Source organism: Theropithecus gelada, chromosome 7b, assembly GCF_003255815.1.
Source record: "Theropithecus gelada isolate Dixy chromosome 7b, Tgel_1.0, whole genome shotgun sequence".
Lineage (NCBI taxonomy): Eukaryota > Metazoa > Chordata > Mammalia > Primates > Cercopithecidae > Theropithecus > Theropithecus gelada.
The window spans coordinates 55,484,604-55,496,584 of NC_037675.1; positions in this window are offsets into that span (position 1 = coordinate 55,484,604).

Here is an 11,981-nt window from a genome sequence, read left to right on the forward strand (position 1 = left end):
TTCACCACCTGTGAAAAGGGAATAACCATTTTTATTAGCGATCTGAGACTCAATAGCTATGAAGTAGTGATTTAGAAACGGAGCTAATTCTACAGGCAGACACTTTGGTAAAGATTAGGCATATTTCTCATGAAAACTCTCTGGAAACAGTGGACCAGATTGTCAGAAGTTACCAATGCTCAGAAAGATTCTGTTTCATAATCAAAATGAAATCCCTTTCCATAACTGTCAACATCAAACTTTAGTTTCATGATTGATGTGGGCTTTAAGTTGCTAATAATTAAAAAGGCACTTCACTGACTGTGGCAAACACTTACATTTTCAGCAATCACATTTCTGTAAGAAAGATAGCACAGGAGAAAAAAACGCCTACTGTAAAAATCTTTTGTACACATACCTTGAAGAGCTCATTTCTAGGAATAGTCTGACACCTTCAGAAGATAAACAGTATTGTCTCAATCAGTTACAAAGATTTTAAGGAAGACAATGCCTCTAAACCCTATGCATTGGTGGAGTTATAATTTATTCATATATCATTTAAGAAAAGCATTGAACCAAACACAACACATAAACACATGAAACTTTCCTTCCTTCCATGTATTCAACACTGAAAGGCAGCAAAAGGAAAAGGAGAAAGGAGGTCCAACTTCCCAGGGCCCCCTTCCTGAAAAGAAATTTCCACTTTACTAAGTATGAATGAGAAAAGGCGTGTGCATTAGCATAATTTCCAAGACTTTTCTGGATTCCCTAAATAGGAAACAGTATATTTGGGATACTTAAAAAAACACAAACAAACAAACAAACAAAAAAAACTTTGTATTTAACTACAAATTGGTCGGGTTTTCTAGAGAATTGGAGGGATGCTAATGTGAGAAACAGAGACTAAATATTCAAGGCCATAATAATAATATATGAATTTAATGCTATTCTAGGACTTTTTCCATCCAATTTTAAGTACATAAAAATGATTGGCATATAAGGATTCAGGGACAGAAATATTCTTGTTTTTGTTTTCACGATTTACACAATAACCTTGAGCAGCCTTATTTTATCTTTGCTGCTGTGTTTGCTGACTTGTCGGTGTTTAGATCAAGTTTTAATATTTGCATCTTTAGCTCACCACACAAAGGCAGCTGGTTCAGAGAGGTGAGGAACAGGGAGGGAGGAGTTGCAGGGCTTATCAGGTTATCCAAAAGGCCTTGTGCTCATCCTTTGTAAACAACAAGACATGTCAGCATCCCTGGCTGCTGTCATTGCTGACAGTCCTCTGAAGACCATAAGTGTTGCATTCTTTAAAGCTGGATTGTGCCCAGTGAGAGAAACGATAGTGTGAGATGAGGAGGACTTCGTGGATATCTGAGTACCTTGGGAAAAGAGGGGAATTGAGGCTTTTCACTCAGCAACCTAATGAAAACTAGACAAATAGTCTTGCATTTAATATATAGTTTTCACCAATTCATGCTTCTTTTGTTAGGAACAATTCTAACCTGTATAGGAAAAAAGATAGATATAAGGAAATAATTTCTCATTGACAAGAGAGCTTCAGGTAAAGCAGTGTTTATGAAAGGACAAGAGACTAAGTTTACATTGGTAAATTTCCATTGCACAACAATTTCATTACTTCAACATCACAGACCCCAAAACTTCATGTGCTTGAACAAGTAATCAAATGCAAAGGATAGAACTAAATAATCCATCTGGGACAGCGAGGACTGTATACAAAACACAAAGAATAAAATAGAAGTCTTTAAGGAATATGAATAAGAAATTGTGGCATAGAAGGGAAGACTTGAAAATAAGTTCCAAAAGCAGTATCTAGTGCTTTAAAGAATAATGAACTTTATATGCTCTGCTTTGAAATCCAAAAAGATGTATTTTGAACAAAGATACACTTGTATAAGTTAACAGGATCAATAAAAATCCTAATCCATGTGATTCTTCATTATATCTAACCTCAAACTTTTAAAATGTATAAAATGAATATCAAATTCTTTTCATGGAGAGTGATAGCATATGCTGAATTAGAATAAATTTCACATTATAGTATGAAACACTCATAACAGCAACTAGTAATATGCTATATTCAAGACTTCCTTTGTTATGACATTTAAGCTATGGATTTTGAGGTTAATAATGATTCAGGGAAGTAAATTTATTTTCCAGTGTTTCCATTTTCTTCTTCTTAGGATAATTCCCTAAAAGTATTTGCTCCATTAAATGGTCTAAAATGTTTGAGAGGACAAAATGTCTTAGGCCTACTTGTAAAATATTAGGCTCCAAAACTTTGAAAAGGATCATCCTTCCAATATCAAATCCATCTTTGAAATAAGGACCATCTATCTCTAAAACAAGGCCAGGACTTAGCATTCCATTAATCTAACAATATAGTATTTAATTTGGATTTTTACTTGTTTCTATATCATAAACACTATTTGATGATACAGAATAGAATCATAGATTAATCTTCCCAAGTTGGCTTTTTCTTTTATTTTAATCCTCTTTAATCTTCTTGACTGAAGCTACCAGACCATTATCTTACATAGCTATAGGTTAAGAACAGAGCCTGAAGTCTGTCTGAACCACAGAATGCAGAGAACAATGTAGAAAAAAAAATGGCAAATTTCTGGAAACTAAATAAAAAGTCACTCTTGTGTTCCTAATTTTTCTATGAGCAGAAAAGCAAAAGACCCAGTGGCATGGCCCAGGCAGATACTACCAAGCAGCTTTCCAAAGAGCAAATGGTAAAAATAAAATGAAAAAGATTTGCCTGTCATGGGAGTTGGTCAATAAAATGCAACAGTGTTTATTACAACATTTAAAGTCTGTGATTAAGAACACCAAAAGGCCTAAACTAGAAAGGTTTTCAGCCTGTAATTTCCCTGCAGCCCTGGCCTGTACTTCCTTATGAGTTAGCTCAGCGGGGCTTTTTTTCCATGTCCATCATCAGCTTGTAATTATTGCCATTCTCAAAGCTATGCCAGATGGGTCTTTAGAAGCAGGCATGCAGCTTGTTTATGAGAGAAAGAGCTGTAATATTACTCTACACAGAGACATATCTGGTCCTACTCAAAGAGCCCTGCTCCTCCCTCCCCTCCTCCCCCAGATCTCCCCTACTACCATTCTCTCTGCCTTCCCTAGACATCCTCTCATTTTCAGCTCCCTGTCCCAGCTGAATGGCCTGGTGACGGGCTGGGACCATGGGGGCCAAGAGATAGCTATATCTTAAAGCACATGGCCTAATCAACACCTTTCATCATTCACATATGAAAATGAGGCGACACCCAGGGAAAAACAAACTGTGGACTCTTTCCCCTACATAATGTTGTGCAGAGGCTTATTTAAAACACAACAGCTGAGCATCTACCTTTCAGAATACAGATCTGCAGAGATGCCAAAATGATGCCTTCCATTTCGCTTTTCTGAAAATTCCTCATTGGCTGGAAGTGAAATTCCCGGCAAGATTCTCCCTTTGCCTGGTAGGAAGGATAAACATTTGTAAGAAGGTTGAGGTCAAGGAGCTGTGCAAAGCAACACAGGGAAAGGCAAGAGCGCCTAAACCGGGTTCATCTGGTGATAGGCCCTGGGGTGTTAGGTATCCCAGAGGGCCAAGCAGAGCTTCAATCAGCGGTTAATGAGGCAAGACCTGCAACAGATAGCCACTTTTAACTTACAAAAGCTTTTAGATGTCTCTGTTTACTTTGATCCATTTCAGTTAATTTGAGCCTGGTTAGGGTGCATTTTCCTTTTTTTTTCTTTTTTCCTAGATAAACCCCCTGCTCCCACCCCACCCCCCACCCCCACCCTCACCCTCACCCCCACCTCCACCTCCACCTCCCAAACAATAGTATCATTTACCAACTTTATAGTTGGTAACAAGTTTTGAGATCTTCTGTCAAGGTCGGCAACAATTATATAAAAAAAAAACAAGGAAAAAAGGACCTGTACCATAGTCTGACTCTAGGACGAAAATTTCAAAATCCCACCAGCGTAAGATAAATGAAAAGGGTGGCGGGACAGGAAAGGTTGCATTTTCAAGGGAGATTTGGAATTGTTTCTGATTAGGTGAAGTACACGTTCTTTTATTCCTTGTTATTTTACTCGTATGATGAGCAGAGAGCTTTCTTTGTTAAAATGTTTCAGAGCGGATAAAACTAATTTACTGGAATGTGAAATAATCCAGAAAGAAACTGTACCTGATGGTCACAGGCGGGGAAGGCACTTTAATAAACTGGCTGGAGTTTCCAGGGCCCCCGGGCTGTGGCTGGGACTCCCGGTTTGGGAAGCAGAGAAGACTCCTGCGTTAATGGATTTGCACGTGGGTCAGCCTGTTAATGGGGATGGGCTGGTGTAATGAGCTTTTAATTACGTCAGCTAGATGTTGACCCCACTATACTGTATGCCTGCGCCTGGGGGTACCTCCCCACCCTCAGGAGCGGGATAAACAGTCCTGGGAGCCTTCCCAGCATGCCCCCAGACAACCTCGATCCCGGCGTGCTCTGGGCAGCTGCCTTCCCAGCATGCCCCACCGGCCTCTCCTGTGCTCTAGACCCGTTCACCGGACGACGATAGCCTCTTGTGGACACCGTTTTCTTAATTCCCTCTCCCTGCTTCCCTTGTGTGCTGTGTTCTTCCAAAGCAGTTTGTCTTCTTTCTTTTTTTCCTTTTTTTTTTTTTTTTTTTTTTTTTTGGAAACACAGTCTCTCTGTCGCCCAGGCTGGAGTGCAGTGGTGCTATCTCAGCTCACTGCAATCTCTGCCTCCCGCGTTCAAGCGATTCTCCTGCCTCAGCCTCCGGAGTAGCTGGGACTACAGGCTCCCGCCACTACGCCCGGCTAATTTTTGTATTTTTAGTAGAGATAGGTTTCACCGTATTGGCCAGGCCAGTCTCGAATTCCTGACCTAGTGATCCCTCTGCCTCAGCCTCCCAAAGTGCTGAGTTTACAGGCGTGAGCCACCGAGCCTGGCAAGTTTTTCTTTGTAAAAAATACATAAATACGTGTGTGTGTATATATATATATACACACACACATATATAATATTTGAGGCAAATTTGTATATTTATAAAGTCCCTGGGTCATTTAGCTGATAAAATTAATTTCACAAATACACATGGACAGGTTTGGTTTGACATATATATTCCTCAAAAATAAACTTTTTTCAAATGAACCATATTCCTATTTTCCACTCCCTACCCCTGCCCTGTCTTCTACATTTCCAGGCAGTATGATGAAGATACGTAATAGAAGGAACAGGATGAAATCCTTCTGCACTTCTACTCTTAAATAAATTGGAACTACTTTAAAATGTTCTCTTTGAAATCCTGTCTACTGAAGACCCTGGGGAACCATCAAGGAACTAAAGTTAGGAAACCTAATTTCTGCTTTGGGTCCTTTTTCTTGGGAAAGGGAAATACTAAGTACCCAACCTTCCAGGAAGGGTTCCAGACACTAACCATGCCTTATCTGTAGCCCTCACATTAAGGTCTCTGTAGTAACAGTTTACGTTTATTTTGCTCTTTACCAAGTCTCGAAAATGAAAGTAAAGTTGGTTTACCACTTAAGAATGCTAAATTCTTTGGTTAAAGGGCATTAAATTCAGAGAAAAGTCCAGATGTCTTCAACTATAACAATAATGGTAGCAGTCAATATTATAATAGTAGCTGCTAATAACAGTAATAGTAACAGCTAATATTTATTCAATGCTTATTAAGGGACAACTGTGCTAAATACTTTAGGATTCTGCATAATTTGTAGTGTTTAACATACAAGCTTACTAAATTTTTCAGTTAATGATGGTGGCAGTTGCTAAGCTGTAGGCCAAGTTATTCCTTTCGTTCACAGTCTAGGGAGAGATGACACGGGCATGTTGAGTCACTCAAAACAGGCTCAAACCACCCTAAGGAGTTTGCCTGATGAAAGGTTTTCCTTTCCTTCAAAGCCACTTTCTGTGTCACATGACCTATATCACTCCAAAGATAATAACACTTCATGTTTCCAGAACACTTTTATCCAAAGATCTCAAAGCATTTTCAAATGTTAATTAAACCTTCACCATCCTGGAAGATAGCAATGCCAATCTCACTGTTTAAATACTGTATTCCAGAACACAAGTTGTTCTAATCATTGAAAGGGAAATGGAGGCCTCTCTAAGCAAATCCATTATGCAAGCCACTACCCAAACACTTATGGCACCCAAAATTCTCCTGTGTTTCCTAGGAAACCACTGCAGCATCTTGATTCTAAATTGTCCCCTATTCCCATTGATTGTTTCTGCTGAAAGAAACAAATGCAAAAAAAAAGTGGGTTGGACAGGAGGGAAGCAGAAAAAGACTTTCGAATAGTTCCCACTTTACTCGGGGATAGAAATGTAGGTAGAATGATATGCAATATATTTCTGCAAATATATTAATTATCTCGTCAAACAACTAAGCACTTTTGCTATATGCTTTTTCAGTCATTGTGATGACCACATGGGGAAAAAATAGCCAGTTTTTCCCATGACATAGATGTGACTGTTCAGACTGCAGTCTACCTGTCCGCCTATTTAACAGACATCAAGAACTTACTCTCATAGAGAGCAGTCAGATTTTAGTCAGTTTGTACATCCTTTTAGTCTAGATAAAGGAAGACCATGTGACAACAAAAGCCCTGGAAGATCTTTTCCTGCCTTCTTTCCAGCTTCCTCTCTCTCCACTATGACACGCTGGCTTTTTCTCCATCCTTTTAATGGGCCAATCATTTTTTCTACCCCAGCGTCTATACACAGGGTTTTCCTTCTGCATGGAATGTTTTATCCCTATTCTTAATGAAACTCCTACTCTTCATTCTCAGATCAAAGGTCACTTCTTCAGAGAGGCTTACCTGATTCCCATATCAAAATTAGCTTCTTTCTATTATTTTCTCTCATGGCAGACTGTTTTGGTGCTTATAATTCATGAGATTTTCTTTTAACATCTCCCTTCCAGACTATAAGCTCCAAGAGAACAAGGATGGTGTCTATTCTGTTCCCACTGTATAGCCTGTATCTGGCACTTTGGACTCCCTCAAAACCAATTCGTTGAATAAAGGAATGAGTGAATCAATCTTTTAACCTGGTTTCAAATCACATTTTTCTTTTGAAGTGATATTACAGGGTGAAGAGGACAAAAGAGAAATTGACCTCAGAAGTTTGGTTGTAATCATTTAAGGTCTTAACTTAGGTCTGTGAATACTGAGAATAACAACAGTCCTTGAATGATTTCAGTAAATATGATTTTTGCTAAATATTAAGCCTGTGAACTAAGTGTTTTATCTACATTATCTCACTTATCCCTCACAACAACCTGAAGAGGTAGACGCCACTACTCTCCCCATTTTGTGATCATGAAGACTAAGTAAGCAATTTGCCCATGTTTCTGAGACTCCTCCTTTGTTTATTCATTTGTTAAGCCCTCACTATTTGTCAGGCAGTAGAGTGGGTAGAGCAATGGGAAAGACAGGCATGGCATTCTTCTTGGAGCTTTTGTCTTGAATCCTCCACAGCAATAGCACAGTGCATTCTGGCAAGTAATTAGTGCTCAATAAATACTTTAAACGGTGTAAACCAAGTTTAAAAAAAAAAAAAGACTGAAGCACTGTGATTGAATCCCTTCAGAGTTTGAGTTTTCACAATGATGCTACAATCCTGGTGTTTATTACATGACTTGCCTGGAGAGTTTGTGGTTTGGCATACACTCTATAAAGGTATGACGTGCCGAAAGAGTCATAAGTCACTCCAATATTCTAATAAAAAATACAGTGATCATGATAACAAGAGTTTTCATTAATGGCACCACAGAGCAGCCGAAACGGTCCTTCTAAAACACAAATCAGATAATGTTTCTTCCATGATGTACAACCTTTAAGCGTTTCCCATTGGCCTTACTATAAAATCCAAATTCCCCATCTCCATAACGTGGATTACAAGAACTTGATTCTGTCTCTGGAATCATGTCCCTCCTCCACTGACTTCAATTACACATTCCAGACTTCATAAAAACCCTTTCTCTCCTCCAATACTTGTAGGCCTTGAACATGCCATTTCATCTTTTAGTAACATATTCCCTGCATCCTCACCATAATTACAATTCTTTTCCCATGTTGAGGAGAGGGTTTATTTGTGTGCAGGATTTTTGTTGGGAAGTGCTCTTCAGAACAACATCTGTAAAGAAGAAGGGAAGCAGGATGGGGCAGAGGGAAATGTTAAACTGCCATGGAGGTGCAACTGAGACCTCAGCCGAACGCATGGCCCTTCGGAATTGTCCTAATTGAGGCAAGGAGGTAGCCCTTTTACCCCACCTGTCCCTAGAGATGAGATAACCTTGAGCAAGGCTGCCTCCTTTAGCAGAAGGCAATTCCTGGATAGGACTTCAGCTAAGAGCTGTCAAAGGCAAGACTACTGCCACCTGGGGGATAAGTGGCCCCGTTCTTAAAGAGGTATGTGGTGGTACACCACAACATCCACTACAGTCTCGTTACCTCTAGTCATCTTTCAGGTCTCAACTTAGAGGTCCCTTCCTCTAGAAAGCTTCCCTTGATTCACTAAGCCTAGGAGAGGAGCTCCTCCTAAGTGCTCCCAAGTACCCACTGCTTCCCCATCATGGCATGCTTCATTTTATATAGTAATCATCTGTTTGAATTCCCTCAGGAAATTATAAACTACATGATTAACATCCTATCTATTAATACATAGATGTGAACAACTTAAAGAATGAGTGAAAAATTAACAATTCTATTTTGATTTTTAAAAATTATTCACAAACACCAAAAATGTCTGGATGACCATTCACCAAAATATTGTTAATTCTTATCTCTTGGTAACAGGATTATGTTTGATTTTTATTTTCTTCATTATACCTTTTGGTATATCTAAATTTTTATAAGCACATTTGATTTTTGTAATTTAAAGAATGTATACAGTAATCATTTTGAAGAAAAAAATAAACATAACCCTTACTAGAATAATAACTAGCATCAATACTCACCATACTAAGTTATTATTTTGTACTATAATTTATAGTTCATCATGCAATTCATCAGAAACAATTTGACATAAATATTCTGTTTAATCTGGACAAAATTTCAACAAGAAAGGCAGGTATGGTATTCTGATTCCTACTGGATTGCAAAATAAAGCCAATCCCTTCAATCAGAGTGAGTTAGTATATCCCCACAGCCTAGAAATTCAGAGTCTAACATGAGTATTTCTCCAACATGTTCATTTTTAATGAGGTCTTTCCAGGCTTTAAAGAAAATAGTTATATAGAAAGAACATATAGATGCTGTCCCACTCTATCTACCTAGGGCTTGCTGTCTACACTCCCTGTTCTCACTTTTCTCAATCTCCCCATTCTTATTAATAAAAGACAGTGTGATGTCTCTCCCTGTCTTTATTTTGATCATTTGTTTGCACAAGCCTAATCTACAAGGCCTGCTAGATTTGAAAGCCCTGTTTTCCCCTCACATCTCATGTCACCCCTTCTTTTCTATGATGATAACATTTCACGTATGTATAGCACTTTCCAGAAGGCTTCCCCATATATCACCTCACTGCATCCTCCTGACAAAGCTTTGAGGTCTGCACATCAGATAGTATTACTCCCATTTTAGAGATAAGGAAACCAAAACACAGAGAGGGTATGTGACTTGCCAAAAATCACAGTTAGTTACTGATAAAGACAGGACTAGAATCCGGGGACTTACAGAAAAGCTCAGAACCCTCTGTGTTTTTACTTTGATCTTATAGTCTAGCATACAACCCACTGATAGGGTCCTACAGGACCTAAAACCGATTACAAACAAAACCGATGAAAGCAAGATTGTGGGTTCAATCTCTGGGTAGGCCTGCTATGATCTTTGCATTGGAGTGGTTTAACGTATGCAATAGACCTACAGATGCAAGGTCTAAGTTACAAAGGGACTAGTTGAGAGTGTGTAGATGATTCAGCTCAATTCCATCACAACAGTAAGTTAAATAATTTGGTTACCTATTCTTTTAAGGCTATATAAATACATACACATAAATATATAAAATAATAATTTCTCTAAATACACTGTAAGAATCTATATTTCTATAATTGTCAGTTTCTGTATCTTTCTCTCAAGTTTTCCCAGGATAGTGTCAATTTGTGCCTATTGTCCTGGCACAACTATTAATGGCTTTTCATTTCACTCTCAAAAATGTCCCAGTGTGTAAGATAATTTATATGGTCATCCTTATATACACCTTAGAGAGAACAAATGAGCGATTTTAGTAGACACTGAACAGTATCGACTTTCAAAGTGGCATGCCCCAAATGTTGTAAGAAGGGTTACTGTTATTGAAATACTCTGTTGGAAAGATTCCCAGTGTTAAATGGCCTTTGCTAAAGACAGAGTAGGACACATATTCCTTTGTGTTATATTGGACTTACATTTTAAAATGTAGTGAAATTCTGGCTAGCTTCAATCCATTTACTAAATGGTTTGGGTTTTTCTGCACTTCATCCCCTCACCTGATATTATATCTTTGTCTCATTGCTTATCAGAAGTGTTCCTTTCCACATTCATTTTTTTAAATGAGAAGAAACAAATTAGAATTCACATTGTTTTGGCTTAAAATTATAGTGCCTGCTACATTTCCCAAAGGAATCCTGCCAAGACAATGGCCTCAAACAATAGCTATATGCCAAGGTTTTCATGGTAATTCCAGCTCGCACATTTTGAGCTTGTGCAAGTCTTTTTCCCCCGTCTATAATATGGGGAGAATATCTGCTCATTGGTTGCTAAAAAAAGAAAAGAAAAGAAAAGAAAAACCATAGATGATGTTACGACTTACCCAATTAATGAACTGTTACATTTGGTACTCCTTAAAAGTCCCAGTACTGCTTCAACATACAGTTCGGGTCCTTGTGGGAAACTTACAACCTTGTTACTGGAGGACATACAAGATAGCACATAATTAAACATCAAGAATGTACATTCCAAAAACAGTATGTGTTAGCATAAGAAGAGAGTAGTATAAGTAATAGTCAGAGTAGGTCAATATTAATACTTTCCCCAGGGAAACCCCCAAACTACCTCAAGAAAAGTCTTTGACGGGTGTACAGTCATGTGTCTAAGATCCCCAGCAATTCCTAATTGGTGTTCAGCCAAATTTTTTCAGATTTCGATGTAGACCCTAAGTGACTCTGTCAGGCATTTCATGGGGGTCCAACTTTTTAAATCAATCCAATTCATTCATCTGAGCAAGGAAAATGGAAAAATTCATATTCTGTTGAGAGATTCTTTGATCCTCTTTACAAAGATCTGTCTTATCCTATTATTGTAATAAAACCAGACTGCTGTTTTTCTGAACAGTGTGTATGTATGTAGGTATATATGTATGTATAACGGTAGTGTCTAGAAGACATAAGTAAATGTATCTCCAACGCGTATCCCAGTAGAAAACAGATAAAAAGAGACAGTAACCTCAGGTTCTTTGAAGCAAGAATTTAGCTATTCAGTGACAATGCATCTCCTTTATGATCATTAATTATCCCGTATTTACTGAACACTGACTGGCTTCCTAGACTGAGCACTCTGATGAAGATCTTTGCTCTACAGGAGTACCTGAACTGGGAAAGTGACTATGATACGGCATCTCTACATAAGGAGAGAAGAGACCCAACACTTGCCAAAGACCCATTCTAGCCAGACACTGGAATAGGATCTTTATACATGCTAGTTCTTAGATGATCTCCCCAGTAAGCCCCGTTTTACACATGAAGAAACAAAAGCTCAGAAAAAAATATTATGCCAAAGTTTGCAAAGTGGTAAAGTAGGACTCAAAGCAGGTTTTCAAGATTTCAAAGCCTCTGCTTTTTTTTTTTTTTTTTTTTTTTTTTAACCATCCCCCTTTTTTTTTTTTTTTTTTTTTTTTTGTTCTTTTTTTTTTCGGCTCCTTCTGGAAAGATTTCTGATTTATTGGATTTTTTTTAACCAGAGT